Source organism: Salmo salar, chromosome 08, assembly GCF_965601325.2.
Source record: "Salmo salar chromosome 08, fSalSal1, whole genome shotgun sequence".
NCBI classification, from domain to species: domain Eukaryota; kingdom Metazoa; phylum Chordata; class Actinopteri; order Salmoniformes; family Salmonidae; genus Salmo; species Salmo salar.
In genome coordinates, this window is record NC_138298.1 from 4,612,501 (window position 1) to 4,635,000 (window position 22,500).

A 22,500-nucleotide genomic window follows, 5' to 3' on the forward strand; every position below is an offset into this window, starting at 1 on the left:
CCTGGTATTCCCAGGCTGTCTCCCATCCAAGTACTAACCAGGCCCGACCCTGCTTAGCTTCAGAGATCAGACGAGATCGGGCGTACCCAGGCTGGTATGGCCGTAAGCGAGAAACAATCTCTTGCTACAACATATATAGTCAAAGTGAGTCTGATAAAACAGACATTTAGTCAATTCATCATTAAATGCTTAATACAAGGCAGTGTTGCTGATGAAATAGTGCAAGAGCACACCCTCGTGGACAAAATGCTTACAGCACCTGGTATTCCCAGGAGGTCTCCCATCCAAGTACTAACCAGGCCCGACCCTGCTTAGCTTCCGAGATCAGACGAGATCGGGCGTACCCAGGCTGGTATGGCCGTAAGCGAGAAACAATCTCTTGCTACAACATATATAGTCAAAGTGAGTCTGATAAAACAGACATTTAGTCAATTCATCATTAAATGCTTAATACAAGGCAGTGTTGCTGATGAAATAGTGCAAGAGCACACCCTCGTGGACAAAATGCTTACAGCACCTGGTATTCCCAGGCGGTCTCCCATCCAAGTACTAACCAGGCCCGAACCTGCATAGCTTCCGAGATCAGACGAGATCGGGTGTACCCATGCTGGTATGGCCGTAAGCGAGAAACAATCTCTTGCTACAACATATATAGTCAAAGTGAGTGTGATAAACAGACATTGCATTTTCACCAATTAGATAAGCAGCTTGAACTTTGTGTCACTGAAAAAGTAGAAGAAATTACAAACACTGTTCCCATCACTTTTTAGCACAGGTAGTTGGATAAAATACAAACTTTATTTCCTTTCATCATTTGAACAGGGCAAAGGAGCACAAAGCACACACAAGCTGCATTCAGCAACAATATTCTTGTTTGTCTTATAAATACAAGGCAGATGCTAATTGAAAACACAAGGAAATTTGATCCTATTAAAAAGGCAGGAAGCTGCATTTAGTCAATTCATCATTAAATGCTTACTACAAGGCAGTGTTGCTGATGAAATAGTGCAGGGGCACACCCTCGTGGACAAAATGCTTACAGCACCTGGTATTCCCAGGCGGTCTCCCATCCAAGTACTTACCAGGCCCGACCCTGCTTAGCTTCCGAGATCAGACGAGATCGGGCGTACCCAGGCTGGTATGGCCGTAAGCGAGAAACAATCTCTTGCTACAACATATATAGTCAAAGTGAGTCTGATAAAACAGACATTTAGTCAATTCATCATTAAATGCTTAATACAAGGCAGTGTTGCTGATGAAATAGTGCAAGAGCACACCCTCGTGGACAAAATGCTTACAGCACCTGGTATTCCCAGGCGGTCTCCCATCCAAGTACTAACCAGGCCCGAACCTGCATAGCTTCCGAGATCAGACGAGATCGGGTGTACCCATGCTGGTATGGCCGTAAGCGAGAAACAATCTCTTGCTACAACATATATAGTCAAAGTGAGTGTGATAAACAGACATTGCATTTTCACCAATTAGATAAGCAGCTTGAACTTTGTGTCACTGAAAAAGTAGAAGAAATTACAAACACTGTTCCCATCACTTTTTAGCACAGGTAGTTGGATAAAATACAAACTTTATTTCCTTTCATCATTTGAACAGGGCAAAGGAGCACAAAGCACACACAAGCTGCATTCAGCAACAATATTCTTGTTTGTCTTATAAATACAAGGCAGATGCTAATTGAAAACACAAGGAAATTTGATCCTATTAAAAAGGCAGGAAGCTGCATTTAGTCAATTCATCATTAAATGCTTACTACAAGGCAGTGTTGCTGATGAAATAGTGCAGGGGCACACCCTCGTGGACAAAATGCTTACAGAACCTGGTATTCCCAGGCGGTCTCCCATCCAAGTACTTACCAGGCCCGACCCTGCTTAGCTTCCGAGATCAGACGAGATCGGGCGTACCCAGGCTGGTATGGCCGTAAGCGAGAAACAATCTCTTGCTACAACATATATAGTCAAAGTGAGTCTGATAAAACAGACATTTAGTCAATTCATCATTAAATGCTTAATACAAGGCAGTGTTGCTGATGAAATAGTGCAAGAGCACACCCTCGTGGACAAAATGCTTACAGCACCTGGTATTCCCAGGCGGTCTCCCATCCAAGTACTAACCAGGCCCGACCCTGCTTAGCTTCCGAGATCAGACGAGATCGGGCGTACCCAGGCTGGTATGGCCGTAAGCGAGAAACAATCTCTTGCTACAACATGTATAGTCAAAGTGAGTCTGATAAAACAGACATTTAGTCAATTCATCATTAAATGCTTACTACAAGGCAGTGTTGCTGATGAAATAGTGCAAGAGCACACCCTCGTGGACAAAATGCTTACAGCACCTGGTATTCCCAGGCGGTCTCCCATCCAAGTACTAACCAGGCCCGACCCTGCTTAGCTTCCGAGATCAGACGAGATCGGGCGTACCAAGGCTGGTATGGCCGTAAGCGAGAAACAATCTCTTGCTACAACATGTATAGTCAAAGTGAGTCTGATAAAACAGACATTTAGTCAATTCATCATTAAATGCTTAATACAAGGCAGTGTTGCTGATGAAATAGTGCAAGAGCACACCCTCGTGGACAAAATGCTTACAGCACCTGGTATTCCCAGGCGGTCTCCCATCCAAGTACTAACCAGGCCCGACCCTGCTTAGCTTCCGAGATCAGACGAGATCGGGCGTACCCAGGCTGGTATGGCCGTAAGCTAGAAACAATCTCTTGCTACAACATATATAGTCAAAGTGAGTCTGATAAAACAGACATTTAGTCAATTCATCATTAAATGCTTAATACAAGGCAGTGTTGCTGATGAAATAGTGCAAGAGCACACCCTCGTGGACAAAATGCTTACAGCACCTGGTATTCCCAGGCGGTCTCCCATCCAAGTACTAACCAGGCCCGACCCTGCTTAGCTTCCGAGATCAGACGAGATCGGGCGTACCCAGGCTGGTATGGCCGTAAGCGAGAAACAATCTCTTGCTACAACATATATAGTCAAAGTGAGTGTGATAAACAGACATTGCATTTTCACCAATTAGATAAGCAGCTTGAACTTTGTGTCACTGAAAAAGTAGAAGAAATTACAAACACTGTTCCCATCACTTTTTAGCACAGGTAGTTGGATAAAATACAAACTTTATTTCCTTTCATCATTTGAACAGGGCAAAGGAGCACAAAGCACACACAAGCTGCATTCAGCAACAATATTCTTGTTTGTCTTATAAATACAAGGCAGATGCTAATTGAAAACACAAGGAAATTTGATCCTATTAAAAAGGCAGGAAGCTGCATTTAGTCAATTCATCATTAAATGCTTACTACAAGGCAGTGTTGCTGATGAAATAGTGCAGGGGCACACCCTCGTGGACAAAATGCTTACAGCACCTGGTATTCCCAGGCGGTCTCCCATCCAAGTACTTACCAGGCCCGACCCTGCTTAGCTTCCGAGATCAGACGAGATCGGGCGAACCCAGGCTGGTATGGCCGTAAGCGAGAAACAATCTCTTGCTACAACATATATAGTCAAAGTGAGTGTGATAAACAGACATTGCATTTTCACCAATTAGATAAGCAGCTTGAACTTTGTGTCACTGAAAAAGTAGAAGAAATTACAAACACTGTTCCCATCACTTTTTAGCACAGGTAGTTGGATAAAATACAAACTTTATTTCCTTTCATCATTTGAACAGGGCAAAGGAGCACAAAGCACACACAAGCTGCATTCAGCAACAATATTCTTGTTTGTCTTATAAATACAAGGCAGATGCTAATTGAAAACACAAGGAAATTTGATCCTATTAAAAAGGCAGGAAGCTGCATTTAGTCAATTCATCATTAAATGCTTACTACAAGGCAGTGTTGCTGATGAAATAGTGCAGGGGCACACCCTCGTGGACAAAATGCTTACAGAACCTGGTATTCCCAGGCGGTCTCCCATCCAAGTACTTACCAGGCCCGACCCTGCTTAGCTTCCGAGATCAGACGAGATCGGGCGTACCCAGGCTGGTATGGCCGTAAGCGAGAAACAATCTCTTGCTACAACATATATAGTCAAAGTGAGTCTGATAAAACAGACATTTAGTCAATTCATCATTAAATGCTTAATACAAGGCAGTGTTGCTGATGAAATAGTGCAAGAGCACACCCTCGTGGACAAAATGCTTACAGCACCTGGTATTCCCAGGAGGTCTCCCATCCAAGTACTAACCAGGCCCGACCCTGCTTAGCTTCCGAGATCAGACGAGATCGGGCGTACCCAGGCTGGTATGGCCGTAAGCGAGAAACAATCTCTTGCTACAACATATATAGTCAAAGTGAGTCTGATAAAACAGACATTTAGTCAATTCATCATTAAATGCTTAATACAAGGCAGTGTTGCTGATGAAATAGTGCAAGAGCACACCCTCGTGGACAAAATGCTTACAGCACCTGGTATTCCCAGGCGGTCTCCCATCCAAGTACTAACCAGGCCCGAACCTGCATAGCTTCCGAGATCAGACGAGATCGGGTGTACCCATGCTGGTATGGCCGTAAGCGAGAAACAATCTCTTGCTACAACATATATAGTCAAAGTGAGTGTGATAAACAGACATTGCATTTTCACCAATTAGATAAGCAGCTTGAACTTTGTGTCACTGAAAAAGTAGAAGAAATTACAAACACTGTTCCCATCACTTTTTAGCACAGGTAGTTGGATAAAATACAAACTTTATTTCCTTTCATCATTTGAACAGGGCAAAGGAGCACAAAGCACACACAAGCTGCATTCAGCAACAATATTCTTGTTTGTCTTATAAATACAAGGCAGATGCTAATTGAAAACACAAGGAAATTTGATCCTATTAAAAAGGCAGGAAGCTGCATTTAGTCAATTCATCATTAAATGCTTACTACAAGGCAGTGTTGCTGATGAAATAGTGCAGGGGCACACCCTCGTGGACAAAATGCTTACAGCACCTGGTATTCCCAGGCGGTCTCCCATCCAAGTACTTACCAGGCCCGACCCTGCTTAGCTTCCGAGATCAGACGAGATCGGGCGTACCCAGGCTGGTATGGCCGTAAGCGAGAAACAATCTCTTGCTACAACATATATAGTCAAAGTGAGTCTGATAAAACAGACATTTAGTCAATTCATCATTAAATGCTTAATACAAGGCAGTGTTGCTGATGAAATAGTGCAAGAGCACACCCTCGTGGACAAAATGCTTACAGCACCTGGTATTCCCAGGCGGTCTCCCATCCAAGTACTAACCAGGCCCGACCCTGCTTAGCTTCCGAGATCAGACGAGATCGGGCGTACCCAGGCTGGTATGGCCGTAAGCGAGAAACAATCTCTTGCTACAACATGTATAGTCAAAGTGAGTCTGATAAAACAGACATTTAGTCAATTCATCATTAAATGCTTACTACAAGGCAGTGTTGCTGATGAAATAGTGCAAGAGCACACCCTCGTGGACAAAATGCTTACAGCACCTGGTATTCCCAGGCGGTCTCCCATCCAAGTACTAACCAGGCCCGACCCTGCTTAGCTTCCGAGATCAGACGAGATCGGGCGTACCCAGGCTGGTATGGCCGTAAGCGAGAAACAATCTCTTGCTACAACATATATAGTCAACGTGAGTCTGATAAAACAGACATTTAGTCAATTCATCATTAAAAGCTTAATACAAGGCAGTGTTGCTGATGAAATAGTGCAAGAGCACACCCTCGTGGACAAAATGCTTACAGCACCTGGTATTCCCAGGCGGTCTCCCATCCAAGTACTAACCAGGCCCGACCCTGCTTAGCTTCCGAGATCAGACGAGATCGGGCGTACCCAGGCTGGTATGGCCGTAAGCTAGAAACAATCTCTTGCTACAACATATATAGTCAAAGTGAGTCTGATAAAACAGACATTTAGTCAATTCATCATTAAATGCTTAATACAAGGCAGTGTTGCTGATGAAATAGTGCAAGAGCACACCCTCGTGGACAAAATGCTTACAGCACCTGGTATTCCCAGGCGGTCTCCCATCCAAGTACTAACCAGGCCCGACCCTGCTTAGCTTCCGAGATCAGACGAGATCGGGCGTACCAAGGCTGGTATGGCCGTAAGCGAGAAACAATCTCTTGCTACAACATGTATAGTCAAAGTGAGTCTGATAAAACAGACATTTAGTCAATTCATCATTAAATGCTTAATACAAGGCAGTGTTGCTGATGAAATAGTGCAAGAGCACACCCTCGTGGACAAAATGCTTACAGCACCTGGTATTCCCAGGCGGTCTCCCATCCAAGTACTAACCAGGCCCGACCCTGCTTAGCTTCCGAGATCAGACGAGATCGGGCGTACCCAGGCTGGTATGGCCGTAAGCTAGAAACAATCTCTTGCTACAACATATATAGTCAAAGTGAGTCTGATAAAACAGACATTTAGTCAATTCATCATTAAATGCTTAATACAAGGCAGTGTTGCTGATGAAATAGTGCAAGAGCACACCCTCGTGGACAAAATGCTTACAGCACCTGGTATTCCCAGGCGGTCTCCCATCCAAGTACTAACCAGGCCCGACCCTGCTTAGCTTCCGAGATCAGACGAGATCGGGCGTACCCAGGCTGGTATGGCCGTAAGCGAGAAACAATCTCTTGCTACAACATATATAGTCAAAGTGAGTGTGATAAACAGACATTGCATTTTCACCAATTAGATAAGCAGCTTGAACTTTGTGTCACTGAAAAAGTAGAAGAAATTACAAACACTGTTCCCATCACTTTTTAGCACAGGTAGTTGGATAAAATACAAACTTTATTTCCTTTCATCATTTGAACAGGGCAAAGGAGCACAAAGCACACACAAGCTGCATTCAGCAACAATATTCTTGTTTGTCTTATAAATACAAGGCAGATGCTAATTGAAAACACAAGGAAATTTGATCCTATTAAAAAGGCAGGAAGCTGCATTTAGTCAATTCATCATTAAATGCTTACTACAAGGCAGTGTTGCTGATGAAATAGTGCAGGGGCACACCCTCGTGGACAAAATGCTTACAGCACCTGGTATTCCCAGGCGGTCTCCCATCCAAGTACTTACCAGGCCCGACCCTGCTTAGCTTCCGAGATCAGACGAGATCGGGCGAACCCAGGCTGGTATGGCCGTAAGCGAGAAACAATCTCTTGCTACAACATATATAGTCAAAGTGAGTCTGATAAAACAGACATTTAGTCAATTCATCATTAAATGCTTAATACAAGGCAGTGTTGCTGATGAAATAGTGCAAGAGCACACCCTCGTGGACAAAATGCTTACAGCACCTGGTATTCCCAGGAGGTCTCCCATCCAAGTACTAACCAGGCCCGACCCTGCTTAGCTTCCGAGATCAGACGAGATCGGGCGTACCCAGGCTGGTATGGCCGTAAGCGAGAAACAATCTCTTGCTACAACATATATAGTCAAAGTGAGTCTGATAAAACAGACATTTAGTCAATTCATCATTAAATGCTTACTACAAGGCAGTGTTGCTGATGAAATAGTGCAAGAGCACACCCTCGTGGACAAAATGCTTACAGCACCTGGTATTCCCAGGCGGTCTCCCATCCAAGTACTAACCAGGCCCGAACCTGCATAGCTTCCGAGATCAGACGAGATCGGGTGTACCCATGCTGGTATGGCCGTAAGCGAGAAACAATCTCTTGCTACAACATATATAGTCAAAGTGAGTGTGATAAACAGACATTGCATTTTCACCAATTAGATAAGCAGCTTGAACTTTGTGTCACTGAAAAAGTAGAAGAAATTACAAACACTGTTCCCATCACTTTTTAGCACAGGTAGTTGGATAAAATACAAACTTTATTTCCTTTCATCATTTGAACAGGGCAAAGGAGCACAAAGCACACACAAGCTGCATTCAGCAACAATATTCTTGTTTGTCTTATAAATACAAGGCAGATGCTAATTGAAAACACAAGGAAATTTGATCCTATTAAAAAGGCAGGAAGCTGCATTTAGTCAATTCATCATTAAATGCTTACTACAAGGCAGTGTTGCTGATGAAATAGTGCAGGGGCACACCCTCGTGGACAAAATGCTTACAGCACCTGGTATTCCCAGGCGGTCTCCCATCCAAGTACTTACCAGGCCCGACCCTGCTTAGCTTCCGAGATCAGACGAGATCGGGCGTACCCAGGCTGGTATGGCCGTAAGCGAGAAACAATCTCTTGCTACAACATATATAGTCAAAGTGAGTCTGATAAAACAGATATTTAGTCAATTCATCATTAAATGCTTAATACAAGGCAGTGTTGCTGATGAAATAGTGCAAGAGCACACCCTCGTGGACAAAATGCTTACAGCACCTGGTATTCCCAGGCGGTCTCCCATCCAAGTACTAACCAGGCCCGACCCTGCTTAGCTTCCGAGATCAGACGAGATCGGGCGTACCCAGGCTGGTATGGCCGTAAGCGAGAAACAATCTCTTGCTACAACATATATAGTCAAAGTGAGTGTGATAAACAGACATTGCATTTTCACCAATTAGATAAGCAGCTTGAACTTTGTGTCACTGAAAAAGTAGAAGAAATTACAAACACTGTTCCCATCACTTTTTAGCACAGGTAGTTGGATAAAATACAAACTTTATTTCCTTTCATCATTTGAACAGGGCAAAGGAGCACAAAGCACACACAAGCTGCATTCAGCAACAATATTCTTGTTTGTCTTATAAATACAAGGCAGATGCTAATTGAAAACACAAGGAAATTTGATCCTATTAAAAAGGCAGGAAGCAGCATTTAGTCAATTCATCATTAAATGCTTACTACAAGGCAGTGTTGCTGATGAAATAGTGCAGGGGCACACCCTCGTGGACAAAATGCTTACAGCACCTGGTATTCCCAGGCGGTCTCCCATCCAAGTACTTACCAGGCCCGACCCTGCTTAGCTTCCGAGATCAGACGAGATCGGGCGAACCCAGGCTGGTATGGCCGTAAGCGAGAAACAATCTCTTGCTACAACATATATAGTCAAAGTGAGTCTGATAAAACAGACATTTAGTCAATTCATCATTAAATGCTTAATACAAGGCAGTGTTGCTGATGAAATAGTGCAAGAGCACACCCTCGTGGACAAAATGCTTACAGCACCTGGTATTCCCAGGAGGTCTCCCATCCAAGTACTAACCAGGCCCGACCCTGCTTAGCTTCCGAGATCAGACGAGATCGGGCGTACCCAGGCTGGTATGGCCGTAAGCGAGAAACAATCTCTTGCTACAACATATATAGTCAAAGTGAGTCTGATAAAACAGACATTTAGTCAATTCATCATTAAATGCTTAATACAAGGCAGTGTTGCTGATGAAATAGTGCAAGAGCACACCCTCGTGGACAAAATGCTTACAGCACCTGGTATTCCCAGGCGGTCTCCCATCCAAGTACTAACCAGGCCCGAACCTGCATAGCTTCCGAGATCAGACGAGATCGGGTGTACCCATGCTGGTATGGCCGTAAGCGAGAAACAATCTCTTGCTACAACATATATAGTCAAAGTGAGTGTGATAAACAGACATTGCATTTTCACCAATTAGATAAGCAGCTTGAACTTTGTGTCACTGAAAAAGTAGAAGAAATTACAAACACTGTTCCCATCACTTTTTAGCACAGGTAGTTGGATAAAATACAAACTTTATTTCCTTTCATCATTTGAACAGGGCAAAGGAGCACAAAGCACACACAAGCTGCATTCAGCAACAATATTCTTGTTTGTCTTATAAATACAAGGCAGATGCTAATTGAAAACACAAGGAAATTTGATCCTATTAAAAAGGCAGGAAGCTGCATTTAGTCAATTCATCATTAAATGCTTACTACAAGGCAGTGTTGCTGATGAAATAGTGCAGGGGCACACCCTCGTGGACAAAATGCTTACAGCACCTGGTATTCCCAGGCGGTCTCCCATCCAAGTACTTACCAGGCCCGACCCTGCTTAGCTTCCGAGATCAGACGAGATCGGGCGTACCCAGGCTGGTATGGCCGTAAGCGAGAAACAATCTCTTGCTACAACATATATAGTCAAAGTGAGTCTGATAAAACAGACATTTAGTCAATTCATCATTAAATGCTTAATACAAGGCAGTGTTGCTGATGAAATAGTGCAAGAGCACACCCTCGTGGACAAAATGCTTACAGCACCTGGTATTCCCAGGCGGTCTCCCATCCAAGTACTAACCAGGCCCGACCCTGCTTAGCTTCCGAGATCAGACGAGATCGGGCGTACCCAGGCTGGTATGGCCGTAAGCGAGAAACAATCTCTTGCTACAACATGTATAGTCAAAGTGAGTCTGATAAAACAGACATTTAGTCAATTCATCATTAAATGCTTAATACAAGGCAGTGTTGCTGATGAAATAGTGCAAGAGCACACCCTCGTGGACAAAATGCTTACAGCACCTGGTATTCCCAGGCGGTCTCCCATCCAAGTACTAACCAGGCCCGACCCTGCTTAGCTTCCGAGATCAGACGAGATCGGGCGTACCCAGGCTGGTATGGCCGTAAGCGAGAAACAATCTCTTGCTACAACATATATAGTCAACGTGAGTCTGATAAAACAGACATTTAGTCAATTCATCATTAAATGCTTAATACAAGGCAGTGTTGCTGATGAAATAGTGCAAGAGCACACCCTCGTGGACAAAATGCTTACAGCACCTGGTATTCCCAGGCGGTCTCCCATCCAAGTACTAACCAGGCCCGACCCTGCTTAGCTTCCGAGATCAGACGAGATCGGGCGTACCCAGGCTGGTATGGCCGTAAGCTAGAAACAATCTCTTGCTACAACATATATAGTCAAAGTGAGTCTGATAAAACAGACATTTAGTCAATTCATCATTAAATGCTTAATACAAGGCAGTGTTGCTGATGAAATAGTGCAAGAGCACACCCTCGTGGACAAAATGCTTACAGCACCTGGTATTCCCAGGCGGTCTCCCATCCAAGTACTAACCAGGCCCGACCCTGCTTAGCTTCCGAGATCAGACGAGATCGGGCGTACCAAGGCTGGTATGGCCGTAAGCGAGAAACAATCTCTTGCTACAACATGTATAGTCAAAGTGAGTCTGATAAAACAGACATTTAGTCAATTCATCATTAAATGCTTAATACAAGGCAGTGTTGCTGATGAAATAGTGCAAGAGCACACCCTCGTGGACAAAATGCTTACAGCACCTGGTATTCCCAGGCGGTCTCCCATCCAAGTACTAACCAGGCCCGACCCTGCTTAGCTTCCGAGATCAGACGAGATCGGGCGTACCCAGGCTGGTATGGCCGTAAGCTAGAAACAATCTCTTGCTACAACATATATAGTCAAAGTGAGTCTGATAAAACAGACATTTAGTCAATTCATCATTAAATGCTTAATACAAGGCAGTGTTGCTGATGAAATAGTGCAAGAGCACACCCTCGTGGACAAAATGCTTACAGCACCTGGTATTCCCAGGCGGTCTCCCATCCAAGTACTAACCAGGCCCGACCCTGCTTAGCTTCCGAGATCAGACGAGATCGGGCGTACCCAGGCTGGTATGGCCGTAAGCGAGAAACAATCTCTTGCTACAACATATATAGTCAAAGTGAGTGTGATAAACAGACATTGCATTTTCACCAATTAGATAAGCAGCTTGAACTTTGTGTCACTGAAAAAGTAGAAGAAATTACAAACACTGTTCCCATCACTTTTTAGCACAGGTAGTTGGATAAAATACAAACTTTATTTCCTTTCATCATTTGAACAGGGCAAAGGAGCACAAAGCACACACAAGCTGCATTCAGCAACAATATTCTTGTTTGTCTTATAAATACAAGGCAGATGCTAATTGAAAACACAAGGAAATTTGATCCTATTAAAAAGGCAGGAAGCTGCATTTAGTCAATTCATCATTAAATGCTTACTACAAGGCAGTGTTGCTGATGAAATAGTGCAGGGGCACACCCTCGTGGACAAAATGCTTACAGCACCTGGTATTCCCAGGCGGTCTCCCATCCAAGTACTTACCAGGCCCGACCCTGCTTAGCTTCCGAGATCAGACGAGATCGGGCGTACCCAGGCTGGTATGGCCGTAAGCGAGAAACAATCTCTTGCTACAACATATATAGTCAAAGTGAGTCTGATAAAACAGACATTTAGTCAATTCATCATTAAATGCTTAATACAAGGCAGTGTTGCTGATGAAATAGTGCAAGAGCACACCCTCGTGGACAAAATGCTTACAGCACCTGGTATTCCCAGGCGGTCTCCCATCCAAGTACTAACCAGGCCCGACCCTGCTTAGCTTCCGAGATCAGACGAGATCGGGCGTAACCAGGCTGGTATGGCCGTAAGCGAGAAACAATCTCTTGCTACAACATGTATAGTCAAAGTGAGTCTGATAAAACAGACATTTAGTCAATTCATCATTAAATGCTTAATACAAGGCAGTGTTGCTGATGAAATAGTGCAAGAGCACACCCTCGTGGACAAAATGCTTACAGCACCTGGTATTCCCAGGCGGTCTCCCATCCAAGTACTAACCAGGCCCGACCCTGCTTAGCTTCCGAGATCAGATGAGATCGGGCGTACCCAGGCTGGTATGGCCGTAAGCGAGAAACAATCTCTTGCTACAACATATATAGTCAAAGTGAGTCTGATAAAACAGACATTTAGTCAATTCATCATTAAATGCTTAATACAAGGCAGTGTTGCTGATGAAATAGTGCAAGAGCACACCCTCGTGGACAAAATGCTTACAGCACCTGGTATTCCCAGGCGGTCTCCCATCCAAGTACTAACCAGGCCCGACCCTGCTTAGCTTCCGAGATCAGATGAGATCGGGCGTACCCAGGCTGGTATGGCCGTAAGCGAGAAACAATCTCTTGCTACAACATATATAGTCAAAGTGAGTCTGATAAAACAGACATTTAGTCAATTCATCATTAAATGCTTAATACAAGGCAGTGTTGCTGATGAAATAGTGCAAGAGCACACCCTCGTGGACAAAATGCTTACAGCACCTGGTATTCCCAGGCGGTCTCCCATCCAAGTACTAACCAGGCCCGACCCTGCTTAGCTTCCGAGATCAGACGAGATCGGGCGTACCCAGGCTGGTATGGCCGTAAGCTAGAAACAATCTCTTGCTACAACATATATAGTCAAAGTGAGTCTGATAAAACAGACATTTAGTCAATTCATCATTAAATGCTTAATACAAGGCAGTGTTGCTGATGAAATAGTGCAAGAGCACACCCTCGTGGACAAAATGCATACAGCACCTGGTATTCCCAGGCGGTCTCCCATCCAAGTACTAACCAGGCCCGACCCTGCTTAGCTTCCGAGATCAGACGAGATCGGGCGTACCCAGGCTGGTATGGCCGTAAGCTAGAAACAATCTCTTGCTACAACATATATAGTCAAAGTGAGTCTGATAAAACAGACATTTAGTCAATTCATCATTAAATGCTTAATACAAGGCAGTGTTGCTGATGAAATAGTGCAAGAGCACACCCTCGTGGACAAAATGCTTACAGCACCTGGTATTCCCAGGCGGTCTCCCATCCAAGTACTAACCAGGCCCGACCCTGCTTAGCTTCCGAGATCAGACGAGATCGGGCGTACCCAGGCTGGTATGGCCGTAAGCGAGAAACAATCTCTTGCTACAACATATATAGTCAACGTGAGTCTGATAAAACAGACATTTAGTCAATTCATCATTAAATGCTTAATACAAGGCAGTGTTGCTGATGAAATAGTGCAAGAGCACACCCTCGTGGACAAAATGCTTACAGCACCTGGTATTCCCAGGCGGTCTCCCATCCAAGTACTAACCAGGCCCAACCCTGCTTAGCTTCCGAGATCAGACGAGATCGGGCGTACCCAGGCTGGTATGGCCGTAAGCTAGAAACAATCTCTTGCTACAACATATATAGTCAAAGTGAGTCTGATAAAACAGACATTTAGTCAATTCATCATTAAATGCTTAATACAAGGCAGTGTTGCTGATGAAATAGTGCAAGAGCACACCCTCGTGGACAAAATGCTTACAGCACCTGGTATTCCCAGGCGGTCTCCCATCCAAGTACTAACCAGGCCCGACCCTGCTTAGCTTCCGAGATCAGACGAGATCGGGCGTACCAAGGCTGGTATGGCCGTAAGCGAGAAACAATCTCTTGCTACAACATGTATAGTCAAAGTGAGTCTGATAAAACAGACATTTAGTCAATTCATCATTAAATGCTTAATACAAGGCAGTGTTGCTGATGAAATAGTGCAAGAGCACACCCTCGTGGACAAAATGCTTACAGCACCTGGTATTCCCAGGCGGTCTCCCATCCAAGTACTAACCAGGCCCGACCCTGCTTAGCTTCCGAGATCAGACGAGATCGGGCGTACCCAGGCTGGTATGGCCGTAAGCTAGAAACAATCTCTTGCTACAACATATATAGTCAAAGTGAGTCTGATAAAACAGACATTTAGTCAATTCATCATTAAATGCTTAATACAAGGCAGTGTTGCTGATGAAATAGTGCAAGAGCACACCCTCGTGGACAAAATGCTTACAGCACCTGGTATTCCCAGGCGGTCTCCCATCCAAGTACTAACCAGGCCCGACCCTGCTTAGCTTCCGAGATCAGACGAGATCGGGCGTACCCAGGCTGGTATGGCCGTAAGCGAGAAACAATCTCTTGCTACAACATATATAGTCAAAGTGAGTGTGATAAACAGACATTGCATTTTCACCAATTAGATAAGCAGCTTGAACTTTGTGTCACTGAAAAAGTAGAAGAAATTACAAACACTGTTCCCATCACTTTTTAGCACAGGTAGTTGGATAAAATACAAACTTTATTTCCTTTCATCATTTGAACAGGGCAAAGGAGCACAAAGCACACACAAGCTGCATTCAGCAACAATATTCTTGTTTGTCTTATAAATACAAGGCAGATGCTAATTGAAAACACAAGGAAATTTGATCCTATTAAAAAGGCAGGAAGCTGCATTTAGTCAATTCATCATTAAATGCTTACTACAAGGCAGTGTTGCTGATGAAATAGTGCAGGGGCACACCCTCGTGGACAAAATGCTTACAGCACCTGGTATTCCCAGGCGGTCTCCCATCCAAGTACTTACCAGGCCCGACCCTGCTTAGCTTCCGAGATCAGACGAGATCGGGCGTACCCAGGCTGGTATGGCCGTAAGCGAGAAACAATCTCTTGCTACAACATATATAGTCAAAGTGAGTCTGATAAAACAGACATTTAGTCAATTCATCATTAAATGCTTAATACAAGGCAGTGTTGCTGATGAAATAGTGCAAGAGCACACCCTCGTGGACAAAATGCTTACAGCACCTGGTATTCCCAGGCGGTCTCCCATCCAAGTACTAACCAGGCCCGACCCTGCTTAGCTTCCGAGATCAGACGAGATCGGGCGTAACCAGGCTGGTATGGCCGTAAGCGAGAAACAATCTCTTGCTACAACATGTATAGTCAAAGTGAGTCTGATAAAACAGACATTTAGTCAATTCATCATTAAATGCTTAATACAAGGCAGTGTTGCTGATGAAATAGTGCAAGAGCACACCCTCGTGGACAAAATGCTTACAGCACCTGGTATTCCCAGGCGGTCTCCCATCCAAGTACTAACCAGGCCCGACCCTGCTTAGCTTCCGAGATCAGATGAGATCGGGCGTACCCAGGCTGGTATGGCCGTAAGCGAGAAACAATCTCTTGCTACAACATATATAGTCAAAGTGAGTCTGATAAAACAGACATTTAGTCAATTCATCATTAAATGCTTAATACAAGGCAGTGTTGCTGATGAAATAGTGCAAGAGCACACCCTCGTGGACAAAATGCTTACAGCACCTGGTATTCCCAGGCGGTCTCCCATCCAAGTACTAACCAGGCCCGACCCTGCTTAGCTTCCGAGATCAGATGAGATCGGGCGTACCCAGGCTGGTATGGCCGTAAGCGAGAAACAATCTCTTGCTACAACATATATAGTCAAAGTGAGTCTGATAAAACAGACATTTAGTCAATTCATCATTAAATGCTTAATACAAGGCAGTGTTGCTGATGAAATAGTGCAAGAGCACACCCTCGTGGACAAAATGCTTACAGCACCTGGTATTCCCAGGCGGTCTCCCATCCAAGTACTAACCAGGCCCGACCCTGCTTAGCGTCCGAGATCAGACGAGATCGGGCGTACCCAGGCTGGTATGGCCGTAAGCTAGAAACAATCTCTTGCTACAACATATATAGTCAAAGTGAGTCTGATAAAACAGACATTTAGTCAATTCATCATTAAATGCTTAATACAAGGCAGTGTTGCTGATGAAATAGTGCAAGAGCACACCCTCGTGGACAAAATGCTTACAGCACCTGGTATTCCCAGGCGGTCTCCCATCCAAGTACTAACCAGGCCCGACCCTGCTTAGCTTCCGAGATCAGACGAGATCGGGCGTACCCAGGCTGGTATGGCCGTAAGCTAGAAACAATCTCTTGCTACAACATATATAGTCAAAGTGAGTCTGATAAAACAGACATTTAGTCAATTCATCATTAAATGCTTAATACAAGGCAGTGTTGCTGATGAAATAGTGCAAGAGCACACCCTCGTGGACAAAATGCTTACAGCACCTGGTATTCCCAGGCGGTCTCCCATCCAAGTACTAACCAGGCCCGACCCTGCTTAGCTTCCGAGATCAGACGAGATCGGGCGTACCCAGGCTGGTATGGCCGTAAGCTAGAAACAATCTCTTGCTACAACATATATAGTCAAAGTGAGTCTGATAAAACAGACATTTAGTCAATTCATCATTAAATGCTTAATACAAGGCAGTGTTGCTGATGAAATAGTGCAAGAGCACACCCTCGTGGACAAAATGCTTACAGCACCTGGTATTCCCAGGCGGTCTCCCATCCAAGTACTAACCAGGCCCGACCCTGCTTAGCTTCCGAGATCAGACGAGATCGGGCGTACCCAGGCTGGTATGGCCGTAAGCGAGAAACAATCTCTTGCTACAACATATATAGTCAACGTGAGTCTGATAAAACAGACATTTAGTCAATTCATCATTAAATGCTTAATACAAGGCAGTGTTGCTGATGAAATAGTGCAAGAGCACACCCTCGTGGACAAAATGCTTACAGCACCTGGTATTCCCAGGCGGTCTCCCATCCAAGTACTAACCAGGCCCAACCCTGCTTAGCTTCCGAGATCAGACGAGATCGGGCGTACCCAGGCTGGTATGGCCGTAAGCTAGAAACAATCTCTTGCTACAACATATATAGTCAAAGTGAGTCTGATAAAACAGACATTTAGTCAATTCATCATTAAATGCTTAATACAAGGCAGTGTTGCTGATGAAATAGTGCAAGAGCACACCCTCGTGGACAAAATGCTTACAGCACCTGGTATTCCCAGGCGGTCTCCCATCCAAGTACTAACCAGGCCCGACCCTGCTTAGCTTCCGAGATCAGACGAGATCGGGCGTACCAAGGCTGGTATGGCCGTAAGCGAGAAACAATCTCTTGCTACAACATGTATAGTCAAAGTGAGTCTGATAAAACAGACATTTAGTCAATTCATCATTAAATGCTTAATACAAGGCAGTGTTGCTGATGAAATAGTGCAAGAGCACACCCTCGTGGACAAAATGCTTACAGCACCTGGTATTCCCAGGCGGTCTCCCATCCAAGTACTAACCAGGCCCGACCCTGCTTAGCTTCCGAGATCAGACGAGATCGGGCGTACCCAGGCTGGTATGGCCGTAAGCTAGAAACAATCTCTTGCTACAACATATATAGTCAAAGTGAGTCTGATAAAACAGACATTTAGTCAATTCATCATTAAATGCTTAATACAAGGCAGTGTTGCTGATGAAATAGTGCAAGAGCACACCCTCGTGGACAAAATGCTTACAGCACCTGGTATTCCCAGGCGGTCTCCCATCCAAGTACTAACCAGGCCCGACCCTGCTTAGCTTCCGAGATCAGACGAGATCGGGCGTACCCAGGCTGGTATGGCCGTAAGCGAGAAACAATCTCTTGCTACAACATATATAGTCAAAGTGAGTGTGATAAACAGACATTGCATTTTCACCAATTAGATAAGCAGCTTGAACTTTGTGTCACTGAAAAAGTAGAAGAAATTACAAACACTGTTCCCATCACTTTTTAGCACAGGTAGTTGGATAAAATACAAACTTTATTTCCTTTCATCATTTGAACAGGGCAAAGGAGCACAAAGCACACACAAGCTGCATTCAGCAACAATATTCTTGTTTGTCTTATAAATACAAGGCAGATGCTAATTGAAAACACAAGGAAATTTGATCCTATTAAAAAGGCAGGAAGCTGCATTTAGTCAATTCATCATTAAATGCTTACTACAAGGCAGTGTTGCTGATGAAATAGTGCAGGGGCACACCCTCGTGGACAAAATGCTTACAGCACCTGGTATTCCCAGGCGGTCTCCCATCCAAGTACTTACCAGGCCCGACCCTGCTTAGCTTCCGAGATCAGACGAGATCGGGCGTACCCAGGCTGGTATGGCCGTAAGCGAGAAACAATCTCTTGCTACAACATATATAGTCAAAGTGAGTCTGATAAAACAGACATTTAGTCAATTCATCATTAAATGCTTAATACAAGGCAGTGTTGCTGATGAAATAGTGCAAGAGCACACCCTCGTGGACAAAATGCTTACAGCACCTGGTATTCCCAGGCGGTCTCCCATCCAAGTACTAACCAGGCCCGACCCTGCTTAGCTTCCGAGATCAGACGAGATCGGGCGTAACCAGGCTGGTATGGCCGTAAGCGAGAAACAATCTCTTGCTACAACATATATAGTCAAAGTGAGTCTGATAAAACAGACATTTAGTCAATTCATCATTAAATGCTTAATACAAGGCAGTGTTGCTGATGAAATAGTGCAAGAGCACACCCTCGTGGACAAAATGCTTACAGCACCTGGTATTCCCAGGCGGTCTCCCATCCAAGTACTAACCAGGCCCGACCCTGCTTAGCTTCCGAGATCAGACGAGATCGGGCGTACCCAGGCTGGTATGGCCGTAAGCGAGAAACAATCTCTTGCTACAACATATATAGTCAACGTGAGTCTGATAAAACAGACATTTAGTCAATTCATCATTAAATGCTTAATACAAGGCAGTGTTGCTGATGAAATAGTGCAAGAGCACACCCTCGTGGACAAAATGCTTACAGCACCTGGTATTCCCAGGCGGTCTCCCATCCAAGTACTAACCAGGCCCAACCCTGCTTAGCTTCCGAGATCAGACGAGATCGGGCGTACCCAGGCTGGTATGGCCGTAAGCTAGAAACAATCTCTTGCTACAACATATATAGTCAAAGTGAGTCTGATAAAACAGACATTTAGTCAATTCATCATTAAATGCTTAATACAAGGCAGTGTTGCTGATGAAATAGTGCAAGAGCACACCCTCGTGGACAAAATGCTTACAGCACCTGGTATTCCCAGGCGGTCTCCCATCCAAGTACTAACCAGGCCCGACCCTGCTTAGCTTCCGAGATCAGACGAGATCGGGCGTACCAAGGCTGGTATGGCCGTAAGCGAGAAACAATCTCTTGCTACAACATGTATAGTCAAAGTGAGTCTGATAAAACAGACATTTAGTCAATTCATCATTAAATGCTTAATACAAGGCAGTGTTGCTGATGAAATAGTGCAAGAGCACACCCTCGTGGACAAAATGCTTACAGCACCTGGTATTCCCAGGCGGTCTCCCATCCAAGTACTAACCAGGCCCGACCCTGCTTAGCTTCCGAGATCAGACGAGATCGGGCGTACCCAGGCTGGTATGGCCGTAAGCTAGAAACAATCTCTTGCTACAACATATATAGTCAAAGTGAGTCTGATAAAACAGACATTTAGTCAATTCATCATTAAATGCTTAATACAAGGCAGTGTTGCTGATGAAATAGTGCAAGAGCACACCCTCGTGGACAAAATGCTTACAGCACCTGGTATTCCCAGGCGGTCTCCCATCCAAGTACTAACCAGGCCCGACCCTGCTTAGCTTCCGAGATCAGACGAGATCGGGCGTACCCAGGCTGGTATGGCCGTAAGCGAGAAACAATCTCTTGCTACAACATATATAGTCAAAGTGAGTGTGATAAACAGACATTGCATTTTCACCAATTAGATAAGCAGCTTGAACTTTGTGTCACTGAAAAAGTAGAAGAAATTACAAACACTGTTCCCATCACTTTTTAGCACAGGTAGTTGGATAAAATACAAACTTTATTTCCTTTCATCATTTGAACAGGGCAAAGGAGCACAAAGCACACACAAGCTGCATTCAGCAACAATATTCTTGTTTGTCTTATAAATACAAGGCAGATGCTAATTGAAAACACAAGGAAATTTGATCCTATTAAAAAGGCAGGAAGCTGCATTTAGTCAATTCATCATTAAATGCTTACTACAAGGCAGTGTTGCTGATGAAATAGTGCAGGGGCACACCCTCGTGGACAAAATGCTTACAGCACCTGGTATTCCCAGGCGGTCTCCCATCCAAGTACTTACCAGGCCCGACCCTGCTTAGCTTCCGAGATCAGACGAGATCGGGCGTACCCAGGCTGGTATGGCCGTAAGCGAGAAACAATCTCTTGCTACAACATATATAGTCAAAGTGAGTCTGATAAAACAGACATTTAGTCAATTCATCATTAAATGCTTAATACAAGGCAGTGTTGCTGATGAAATAGTGCAAGAGCACACCCTCGTGGACAAAATGCTTACAGCACCTGGTATTCCCAGGCGGTCTCCCATCCAAGTACTAACCAGGCCCGACCCTGCTTAGCTTCCGAGATCAGACGAGATCGGGCGTAACCAGGCTGGTATGGCCGTAAGCGAGAAACAATCTCTTGCTACAACATGTATAGTCAAAGTGAGTCTGATAAAACAGACATTTAGTCAATTCATCATTAAATGCTTAATACAAGGCAGTGTTGCTGATGAAATAGTGCAAGAGCACACCCTCGTGGACAAAATGCTTACAGCACCTGGTATTCCCAGGCGGTCTCCCATCCAAGTACTAACCAGGCCCGACCCTGCTTAGCTTCCGAGATCAGATGAGATCGGGCGTACCCAGGCTGGTATGGCCGTAAGCGAGAAACAATCTCTTGCTACAACATATATAGTCAAAGTGAGTCTGATAAAACAGACATTTAGTCAATTCATCATTAAATGCTTAATACAAGGCAGTGTTGCTGATGAAATAGTGCAAGAGCACACCCTCGTGGACAAAATGCTTACAGCACCTGGTATTCCCAGGCGGTCTCCCATCCAAGTACTAACCAGGCCCGACCCTGCTTAGCTTCCGAGATCAGATGAGATCGGGCGTACCCAGGCTGGTATGGCCGTAAGCGAGAAACAATCTCTTGCTACAACATATATAGTCAAAGTGAGTCTGATAAAACAGACATTTAGTCAATTCATCATTAAATGCTTAATACAAGGCAGTGTTGCTGATGAAATAGTGCAAGAGCACACCCTCGTGGACAAAATGCTTACAGCACCTGGTATTCCCAGGCGGTCTCCCATCCAAGTACTAACCAGGCCCGACCCTGCTTAGCTTCCGAGATCAGACGAGATCGGGCGTACCCAGGCTGGTATGGCCGTAAGCTAGAAACAATCTCTTGCTACAACATATATAGTCAAAGTGAGTCTGATAAAACAGACATTTAGTCAATTCATCATTAAATGCTTAATACAAGGCAGTGTTGCTGATGAAATAGTGCAAGAGCACACCCTCGTGGACAAAATGCTTACAGCACCTGGTATTCCCAGGCGGTCTCCCATCCAAGTACTAACCAGGCCCGACCCTGCTTAGCTTCCGAGATCAGACGAGATCGGGCGTACCCAGGCTGGTATGGCCGTAAGCTAGAAACAATCTCTTGCTACAACATATATAGTCAAAGTGAGTCTGATAAAACAGACATTTAGTCAATTCATCATTAAATGCTTAATACAAGGCAGTGTTGCTGATGAAATAGTGCAAGAGCACACCCTCGTGGACAAAATGCTTACAGCACCTGGTATTCCCAGGCGGTCTCCCATCCAAGTACTAACCAGGCCCGACCCTGCTTAGCTTCCGAGATCAGACGAGATCGGGCGTACCCAGGCTGGTATGGCCGTAAGCTAGAAACAATCTCTTGCTACAACATATATAGTCAAAGTGAGTCTGATAAAACAGACATTTAGTCAATTCATCATTAAATGCTTAATACAAGGCAGTGTTGCTGATGAAATAGTGCAAGAGCACACCCTCGTGGACAAAATGCTTACAGCACCTGGTATTCCCAGGCGGTCTCCCATCCAAGTACTAACCAGGCCCGACCCTGCTTAGCTTCCGAGATCAGACGAGATCGGGCGTACCCAGGCTGGTATGGCCGTAAGCGAGAAACAATCTCTTGCTACAACATATATAGTCAAAGTGAGTGTGATA

At 44.8% G+C, this 22,500-nt stretch overlaps 74 non-coding genes across 74 annotated transcripts in view; all 74 read right to left on the reverse strand.

The window, feature by feature from the left end:
- The window catches only part of LOC145852307 (5S ribosomal RNA), a 119-nt gene extending 11 nt beyond the window's left edge, over positions 1 to 108 (reverse strand). The window contains exon 1 of the ribosomal RNA XR_014374161.1: positions 1 to 108. This exon is cut by the window's left edge and continues 11 nt beyond it. This is a non-coding gene — a ribosomal RNA (5S ribosomal RNA).
- Positions 109 to 247: 139 nt separating this feature from the next.
- Positions 248 to 366, reverse strand: LOC145881970 (5S ribosomal RNA). Its single transcript, XR_014393537.1, has one exon. It is a non-coding gene; the product is annotated as a 5S ribosomal RNA (ribosomal RNA).
- Positions 367 to 505: 139 nt separating this feature from the next.
- Positions 506 to 624, reverse strand: LOC145884654 (5S ribosomal RNA). Its single transcript, XR_014396233.1, has one exon. It is a non-coding gene; the product is annotated as a 5S ribosomal RNA (ribosomal RNA).
- A 409-nt stretch (positions 625 to 1,033) lies between these two features.
- LOC145881921 (5S ribosomal RNA) lies at positions 1,034 to 1,152 on the reverse strand. Its single transcript, XR_014393489.1, has one exon. It is a non-coding gene; the product is annotated as a 5S ribosomal RNA (ribosomal RNA).
- Positions 1,153 to 1,291: 139 nt separating this feature from the next.
- LOC145884655 (5S ribosomal RNA) lies at positions 1,292 to 1,410 on the reverse strand. Its single transcript, XR_014396234.1, has one exon. It is a non-coding gene; the product is annotated as a 5S ribosomal RNA (ribosomal RNA).
- Positions 1,411 to 1,819: 409 nt separating this feature from the next.
- On the reverse strand, positions 1,820 to 1,938 carry LOC145886597 (5S ribosomal RNA). The gene has a single exon (XR_014398182.1). It is a non-coding gene; the product is annotated as a 5S ribosomal RNA (ribosomal RNA).
- Positions 1,939 to 2,077: 139 nt separating this feature from the next.
- Positions 2,078 to 2,196, reverse strand: LOC145856960 (5S ribosomal RNA). The gene has a single exon (XR_014377851.1). It is a non-coding gene; the product is annotated as a 5S ribosomal RNA (ribosomal RNA).
- A 139-nt stretch (positions 2,197 to 2,335) lies between these two features.
- Positions 2,336 to 2,454, reverse strand: LOC145882241 (5S ribosomal RNA). The gene has a single exon (XR_014393807.1). It is a non-coding gene; the product is annotated as a 5S ribosomal RNA (ribosomal RNA).
- Positions 2,455 to 2,593: 139 nt separating this feature from the next.
- LOC145856961 (5S ribosomal RNA) lies at positions 2,594 to 2,712 on the reverse strand. Its single transcript, XR_014377852.1, has one exon. It is a non-coding gene; the product is annotated as a 5S ribosomal RNA (ribosomal RNA).
- Positions 2,713 to 2,851: 139 nt separating this feature from the next.
- Positions 2,852 to 2,970, reverse strand: LOC145856962 (5S ribosomal RNA). Its single transcript, XR_014377853.1, has one exon. It is a non-coding gene; the product is annotated as a 5S ribosomal RNA (ribosomal RNA).
- Positions 2,971 to 3,379: 409 nt separating this feature from the next.
- On the reverse strand, positions 3,380 to 3,498 carry LOC145884404 (5S ribosomal RNA). The gene has a single exon (XR_014395982.1). It is a non-coding gene; the product is annotated as a 5S ribosomal RNA (ribosomal RNA).
- A 409-nt stretch (positions 3,499 to 3,907) lies between these two features.
- Positions 3,908 to 4,026, reverse strand: LOC145886599 (5S ribosomal RNA). The gene has a single exon (XR_014398184.1). It is a non-coding gene; the product is annotated as a 5S ribosomal RNA (ribosomal RNA).
- Positions 4,027 to 4,165: 139 nt separating this feature from the next.
- On the reverse strand, positions 4,166 to 4,284 carry LOC145881981 (5S ribosomal RNA). Its single transcript, XR_014393548.1, has one exon. It is a non-coding gene; the product is annotated as a 5S ribosomal RNA (ribosomal RNA).
- A 139-nt stretch (positions 4,285 to 4,423) lies between these two features.
- On the reverse strand, positions 4,424 to 4,542 carry LOC145884656 (5S ribosomal RNA). The gene has a single exon (XR_014396235.1). It is a non-coding gene; the product is annotated as a 5S ribosomal RNA (ribosomal RNA).
- Positions 4,543 to 4,951: 409 nt separating this feature from the next.
- On the reverse strand, positions 4,952 to 5,070 carry LOC145881922 (5S ribosomal RNA). The gene has a single exon (XR_014393490.1). It is a non-coding gene; the product is annotated as a 5S ribosomal RNA (ribosomal RNA).
- A 139-nt stretch (positions 5,071 to 5,209) lies between these two features.
- Positions 5,210 to 5,328, reverse strand: LOC145856964 (5S ribosomal RNA). The gene has a single exon (XR_014377855.1). It is a non-coding gene; the product is annotated as a 5S ribosomal RNA (ribosomal RNA).
- A 139-nt stretch (positions 5,329 to 5,467) lies between these two features.
- On the reverse strand, positions 5,468 to 5,586 carry LOC145856965 (5S ribosomal RNA). Its single transcript, XR_014377856.1, has one exon. It is a non-coding gene; the product is annotated as a 5S ribosomal RNA (ribosomal RNA).
- A 139-nt stretch (positions 5,587 to 5,725) lies between these two features.
- On the reverse strand, positions 5,726 to 5,844 carry LOC145856966 (5S ribosomal RNA). The gene has a single exon (XR_014377857.1). It is a non-coding gene; the product is annotated as a 5S ribosomal RNA (ribosomal RNA).
- A 139-nt stretch (positions 5,845 to 5,983) lies between these two features.
- LOC145882242 (5S ribosomal RNA) lies at positions 5,984 to 6,102 on the reverse strand. Its single transcript, XR_014393808.1, has one exon. It is a non-coding gene; the product is annotated as a 5S ribosomal RNA (ribosomal RNA).
- Positions 6,103 to 6,241: 139 nt separating this feature from the next.
- LOC145856967 (5S ribosomal RNA) lies at positions 6,242 to 6,360 on the reverse strand. The gene has a single exon (XR_014377858.1). It is a non-coding gene; the product is annotated as a 5S ribosomal RNA (ribosomal RNA).
- Positions 6,361 to 6,499: 139 nt separating this feature from the next.
- On the reverse strand, positions 6,500 to 6,618 carry LOC145856968 (5S ribosomal RNA). The gene has a single exon (XR_014377859.1). It is a non-coding gene; the product is annotated as a 5S ribosomal RNA (ribosomal RNA).
- Positions 6,619 to 7,027: 409 nt separating this feature from the next.
- On the reverse strand, positions 7,028 to 7,146 carry LOC145884405 (5S ribosomal RNA). Its single transcript, XR_014395983.1, has one exon. It is a non-coding gene; the product is annotated as a 5S ribosomal RNA (ribosomal RNA).
- Positions 7,147 to 7,285: 139 nt separating this feature from the next.
- On the reverse strand, positions 7,286 to 7,404 carry LOC145881992 (5S ribosomal RNA). The gene has a single exon (XR_014393559.1). It is a non-coding gene; the product is annotated as a 5S ribosomal RNA (ribosomal RNA).
- Positions 7,405 to 7,543: 139 nt separating this feature from the next.
- On the reverse strand, positions 7,544 to 7,662 carry LOC145884657 (5S ribosomal RNA). The gene has a single exon (XR_014396236.1). It is a non-coding gene; the product is annotated as a 5S ribosomal RNA (ribosomal RNA).
- Positions 7,663 to 8,071: 409 nt separating this feature from the next.
- LOC145881923 (5S ribosomal RNA) lies at positions 8,072 to 8,190 on the reverse strand. The gene has a single exon (XR_014393491.1). It is a non-coding gene; the product is annotated as a 5S ribosomal RNA (ribosomal RNA).
- A 139-nt stretch (positions 8,191 to 8,329) lies between these two features.
- LOC145856969 (5S ribosomal RNA) lies at positions 8,330 to 8,448 on the reverse strand. The gene has a single exon (XR_014377860.1). It is a non-coding gene; the product is annotated as a 5S ribosomal RNA (ribosomal RNA).
- Positions 8,449 to 8,857: 409 nt separating this feature from the next.
- Positions 8,858 to 8,976, reverse strand: LOC145884406 (5S ribosomal RNA). Its single transcript, XR_014395984.1, has one exon. It is a non-coding gene; the product is annotated as a 5S ribosomal RNA (ribosomal RNA).
- Positions 8,977 to 9,115: 139 nt separating this feature from the next.
- LOC145882003 (5S ribosomal RNA) lies at positions 9,116 to 9,234 on the reverse strand. The gene has a single exon (XR_014393570.1). It is a non-coding gene; the product is annotated as a 5S ribosomal RNA (ribosomal RNA).
- A 139-nt stretch (positions 9,235 to 9,373) lies between these two features.
- Positions 9,374 to 9,492, reverse strand: LOC145884659 (5S ribosomal RNA). The gene has a single exon (XR_014396238.1). It is a non-coding gene; the product is annotated as a 5S ribosomal RNA (ribosomal RNA).
- Positions 9,493 to 9,901: 409 nt separating this feature from the next.
- On the reverse strand, positions 9,902 to 10,020 carry LOC145881924 (5S ribosomal RNA). The gene has a single exon (XR_014393492.1). It is a non-coding gene; the product is annotated as a 5S ribosomal RNA (ribosomal RNA).
- Positions 10,021 to 10,159: 139 nt separating this feature from the next.
- On the reverse strand, positions 10,160 to 10,278 carry LOC145856970 (5S ribosomal RNA). Its single transcript, XR_014377861.1, has one exon. It is a non-coding gene; the product is annotated as a 5S ribosomal RNA (ribosomal RNA).
- Positions 10,279 to 10,417: 139 nt separating this feature from the next.
- On the reverse strand, positions 10,418 to 10,536 carry LOC145856971 (5S ribosomal RNA). The gene has a single exon (XR_014377862.1). It is a non-coding gene; the product is annotated as a 5S ribosomal RNA (ribosomal RNA).
- Positions 10,537 to 10,675: 139 nt separating this feature from the next.
- LOC145856972 (5S ribosomal RNA) lies at positions 10,676 to 10,794 on the reverse strand. Its single transcript, XR_014377863.1, has one exon. It is a non-coding gene; the product is annotated as a 5S ribosomal RNA (ribosomal RNA).
- A 139-nt stretch (positions 10,795 to 10,933) lies between these two features.
- On the reverse strand, positions 10,934 to 11,052 carry LOC145882243 (5S ribosomal RNA). Its single transcript, XR_014393809.1, has one exon. It is a non-coding gene; the product is annotated as a 5S ribosomal RNA (ribosomal RNA).
- A 139-nt stretch (positions 11,053 to 11,191) lies between these two features.
- Positions 11,192 to 11,310, reverse strand: LOC145856973 (5S ribosomal RNA). Its single transcript, XR_014377864.1, has one exon. It is a non-coding gene; the product is annotated as a 5S ribosomal RNA (ribosomal RNA).
- Positions 11,311 to 11,449: 139 nt separating this feature from the next.
- On the reverse strand, positions 11,450 to 11,568 carry LOC145856975 (5S ribosomal RNA). Its single transcript, XR_014377866.1, has one exon. It is a non-coding gene; the product is annotated as a 5S ribosomal RNA (ribosomal RNA).
- Positions 11,569 to 11,977: 409 nt separating this feature from the next.
- LOC145881926 (5S ribosomal RNA) lies at positions 11,978 to 12,096 on the reverse strand. The gene has a single exon (XR_014393494.1). It is a non-coding gene; the product is annotated as a 5S ribosomal RNA (ribosomal RNA).
- Positions 12,097 to 12,235: 139 nt separating this feature from the next.
- On the reverse strand, positions 12,236 to 12,354 carry LOC145857533 (5S ribosomal RNA). The gene has a single exon (XR_014378432.1). It is a non-coding gene; the product is annotated as a 5S ribosomal RNA (ribosomal RNA).
- A 139-nt stretch (positions 12,355 to 12,493) lies between these two features.
- Positions 12,494 to 12,612, reverse strand: LOC145856082 (5S ribosomal RNA). The gene has a single exon (XR_014376970.1). It is a non-coding gene; the product is annotated as a 5S ribosomal RNA (ribosomal RNA).
- Positions 12,613 to 12,751: 139 nt separating this feature from the next.
- LOC145856093 (5S ribosomal RNA) lies at positions 12,752 to 12,870 on the reverse strand. The gene has a single exon (XR_014376981.1). It is a non-coding gene; the product is annotated as a 5S ribosomal RNA (ribosomal RNA).
- A 139-nt stretch (positions 12,871 to 13,009) lies between these two features.
- Positions 13,010 to 13,128, reverse strand: LOC145856976 (5S ribosomal RNA). Its single transcript, XR_014377867.1, has one exon. It is a non-coding gene; the product is annotated as a 5S ribosomal RNA (ribosomal RNA).
- Positions 13,129 to 13,267: 139 nt separating this feature from the next.
- LOC145883917 (5S ribosomal RNA) lies at positions 13,268 to 13,386 on the reverse strand. Its single transcript, XR_014395493.1, has one exon. It is a non-coding gene; the product is annotated as a 5S ribosomal RNA (ribosomal RNA).
- A 139-nt stretch (positions 13,387 to 13,525) lies between these two features.
- Positions 13,526 to 13,644, reverse strand: LOC145856977 (5S ribosomal RNA). The gene has a single exon (XR_014377868.1). It is a non-coding gene; the product is annotated as a 5S ribosomal RNA (ribosomal RNA).
- A 139-nt stretch (positions 13,645 to 13,783) lies between these two features.
- Positions 13,784 to 13,902, reverse strand: LOC145856621 (5S ribosomal RNA). Its single transcript, XR_014377512.1, has one exon. It is a non-coding gene; the product is annotated as a 5S ribosomal RNA (ribosomal RNA).
- Positions 13,903 to 14,041: 139 nt separating this feature from the next.
- LOC145882244 (5S ribosomal RNA) lies at positions 14,042 to 14,160 on the reverse strand. Its single transcript, XR_014393810.1, has one exon. It is a non-coding gene; the product is annotated as a 5S ribosomal RNA (ribosomal RNA).
- A 139-nt stretch (positions 14,161 to 14,299) lies between these two features.
- Positions 14,300 to 14,418, reverse strand: LOC145856978 (5S ribosomal RNA). The gene has a single exon (XR_014377869.1). It is a non-coding gene; the product is annotated as a 5S ribosomal RNA (ribosomal RNA).
- A 139-nt stretch (positions 14,419 to 14,557) lies between these two features.
- LOC145856979 (5S ribosomal RNA) lies at positions 14,558 to 14,676 on the reverse strand. Its single transcript, XR_014377870.1, has one exon. It is a non-coding gene; the product is annotated as a 5S ribosomal RNA (ribosomal RNA).
- A 409-nt stretch (positions 14,677 to 15,085) lies between these two features.
- On the reverse strand, positions 15,086 to 15,204 carry LOC145881927 (5S ribosomal RNA). Its single transcript, XR_014393495.1, has one exon. It is a non-coding gene; the product is annotated as a 5S ribosomal RNA (ribosomal RNA).
- Positions 15,205 to 15,343: 139 nt separating this feature from the next.
- On the reverse strand, positions 15,344 to 15,462 carry LOC145857544 (5S ribosomal RNA). The gene has a single exon (XR_014378443.1). It is a non-coding gene; the product is annotated as a 5S ribosomal RNA (ribosomal RNA).
- Positions 15,463 to 15,601: 139 nt separating this feature from the next.
- On the reverse strand, positions 15,602 to 15,720 carry LOC145856104 (5S ribosomal RNA). The gene has a single exon (XR_014376992.1). It is a non-coding gene; the product is annotated as a 5S ribosomal RNA (ribosomal RNA).
- Positions 15,721 to 15,859: 139 nt separating this feature from the next.
- LOC145856116 (5S ribosomal RNA) lies at positions 15,860 to 15,978 on the reverse strand. The gene has a single exon (XR_014377004.1). It is a non-coding gene; the product is annotated as a 5S ribosomal RNA (ribosomal RNA).
- Positions 15,979 to 16,117: 139 nt separating this feature from the next.
- LOC145883929 (5S ribosomal RNA) lies at positions 16,118 to 16,236 on the reverse strand. Its single transcript, XR_014395506.1, has one exon. It is a non-coding gene; the product is annotated as a 5S ribosomal RNA (ribosomal RNA).
- A 139-nt stretch (positions 16,237 to 16,375) lies between these two features.
- On the reverse strand, positions 16,376 to 16,494 carry LOC145856980 (5S ribosomal RNA). Its single transcript, XR_014377871.1, has one exon. It is a non-coding gene; the product is annotated as a 5S ribosomal RNA (ribosomal RNA).
- Positions 16,495 to 16,633: 139 nt separating this feature from the next.
- On the reverse strand, positions 16,634 to 16,752 carry LOC145856981 (5S ribosomal RNA). Its single transcript, XR_014377872.1, has one exon. It is a non-coding gene; the product is annotated as a 5S ribosomal RNA (ribosomal RNA).
- A 139-nt stretch (positions 16,753 to 16,891) lies between these two features.
- Positions 16,892 to 17,010, reverse strand: LOC145856982 (5S ribosomal RNA). Its single transcript, XR_014377873.1, has one exon. It is a non-coding gene; the product is annotated as a 5S ribosomal RNA (ribosomal RNA).
- A 139-nt stretch (positions 17,011 to 17,149) lies between these two features.
- LOC145856632 (5S ribosomal RNA) lies at positions 17,150 to 17,268 on the reverse strand. Its single transcript, XR_014377523.1, has one exon. It is a non-coding gene; the product is annotated as a 5S ribosomal RNA (ribosomal RNA).
- A 139-nt stretch (positions 17,269 to 17,407) lies between these two features.
- On the reverse strand, positions 17,408 to 17,526 carry LOC145882245 (5S ribosomal RNA). The gene has a single exon (XR_014393811.1). It is a non-coding gene; the product is annotated as a 5S ribosomal RNA (ribosomal RNA).
- Positions 17,527 to 17,665: 139 nt separating this feature from the next.
- On the reverse strand, positions 17,666 to 17,784 carry LOC145856983 (5S ribosomal RNA). Its single transcript, XR_014377874.1, has one exon. It is a non-coding gene; the product is annotated as a 5S ribosomal RNA (ribosomal RNA).
- A 139-nt stretch (positions 17,785 to 17,923) lies between these two features.
- On the reverse strand, positions 17,924 to 18,042 carry LOC145856984 (5S ribosomal RNA). Its single transcript, XR_014377875.1, has one exon. It is a non-coding gene; the product is annotated as a 5S ribosomal RNA (ribosomal RNA).
- Positions 18,043 to 18,451: 409 nt separating this feature from the next.
- On the reverse strand, positions 18,452 to 18,570 carry LOC145881928 (5S ribosomal RNA). The gene has a single exon (XR_014393496.1). It is a non-coding gene; the product is annotated as a 5S ribosomal RNA (ribosomal RNA).
- A 139-nt stretch (positions 18,571 to 18,709) lies between these two features.
- LOC145857555 (5S ribosomal RNA) lies at positions 18,710 to 18,828 on the reverse strand. The gene has a single exon (XR_014378454.1). It is a non-coding gene; the product is annotated as a 5S ribosomal RNA (ribosomal RNA).
- A 139-nt stretch (positions 18,829 to 18,967) lies between these two features.
- On the reverse strand, positions 18,968 to 19,086 carry LOC145856986 (5S ribosomal RNA). The gene has a single exon (XR_014377877.1). It is a non-coding gene; the product is annotated as a 5S ribosomal RNA (ribosomal RNA).
- A 139-nt stretch (positions 19,087 to 19,225) lies between these two features.
- Positions 19,226 to 19,344, reverse strand: LOC145856641 (5S ribosomal RNA). The gene has a single exon (XR_014377532.1). It is a non-coding gene; the product is annotated as a 5S ribosomal RNA (ribosomal RNA).
- A 139-nt stretch (positions 19,345 to 19,483) lies between these two features.
- On the reverse strand, positions 19,484 to 19,602 carry LOC145882246 (5S ribosomal RNA). The gene has a single exon (XR_014393812.1). It is a non-coding gene; the product is annotated as a 5S ribosomal RNA (ribosomal RNA).
- Positions 19,603 to 19,741: 139 nt separating this feature from the next.
- LOC145856987 (5S ribosomal RNA) lies at positions 19,742 to 19,860 on the reverse strand. Its single transcript, XR_014377878.1, has one exon. It is a non-coding gene; the product is annotated as a 5S ribosomal RNA (ribosomal RNA).
- Positions 19,861 to 19,999: 139 nt separating this feature from the next.
- On the reverse strand, positions 20,000 to 20,118 carry LOC145856988 (5S ribosomal RNA). Its single transcript, XR_014377879.1, has one exon. It is a non-coding gene; the product is annotated as a 5S ribosomal RNA (ribosomal RNA).
- Positions 20,119 to 20,527: 409 nt separating this feature from the next.
- LOC145881929 (5S ribosomal RNA) lies at positions 20,528 to 20,646 on the reverse strand. Its single transcript, XR_014393497.1, has one exon. It is a non-coding gene; the product is annotated as a 5S ribosomal RNA (ribosomal RNA).
- A 139-nt stretch (positions 20,647 to 20,785) lies between these two features.
- On the reverse strand, positions 20,786 to 20,904 carry LOC145857566 (5S ribosomal RNA). The gene has a single exon (XR_014378465.1). It is a non-coding gene; the product is annotated as a 5S ribosomal RNA (ribosomal RNA).
- A 139-nt stretch (positions 20,905 to 21,043) lies between these two features.
- Positions 21,044 to 21,162, reverse strand: LOC145856127 (5S ribosomal RNA). The gene has a single exon (XR_014377015.1). It is a non-coding gene; the product is annotated as a 5S ribosomal RNA (ribosomal RNA).
- Positions 21,163 to 21,301: 139 nt separating this feature from the next.
- LOC145856138 (5S ribosomal RNA) lies at positions 21,302 to 21,420 on the reverse strand. Its single transcript, XR_014377026.1, has one exon. It is a non-coding gene; the product is annotated as a 5S ribosomal RNA (ribosomal RNA).
- A 139-nt stretch (positions 21,421 to 21,559) lies between these two features.
- Positions 21,560 to 21,678, reverse strand: LOC145856989 (5S ribosomal RNA). The gene has a single exon (XR_014377880.1). It is a non-coding gene; the product is annotated as a 5S ribosomal RNA (ribosomal RNA).
- Positions 21,679 to 21,817: 139 nt separating this feature from the next.
- Positions 21,818 to 21,936, reverse strand: LOC145856990 (5S ribosomal RNA). Its single transcript, XR_014377881.1, has one exon. It is a non-coding gene; the product is annotated as a 5S ribosomal RNA (ribosomal RNA).
- A 139-nt stretch (positions 21,937 to 22,075) lies between these two features.
- LOC145856991 (5S ribosomal RNA) lies at positions 22,076 to 22,194 on the reverse strand. Its single transcript, XR_014377882.1, has one exon. It is a non-coding gene; the product is annotated as a 5S ribosomal RNA (ribosomal RNA).
- A 139-nt stretch (positions 22,195 to 22,333) lies between these two features.
- On the reverse strand, positions 22,334 to 22,452 carry LOC145856992 (5S ribosomal RNA). Its single transcript, XR_014377883.1, has one exon. It is a non-coding gene; the product is annotated as a 5S ribosomal RNA (ribosomal RNA).
- Positions 22,453 to 22,500: the final 48 nt, after the last annotated feature.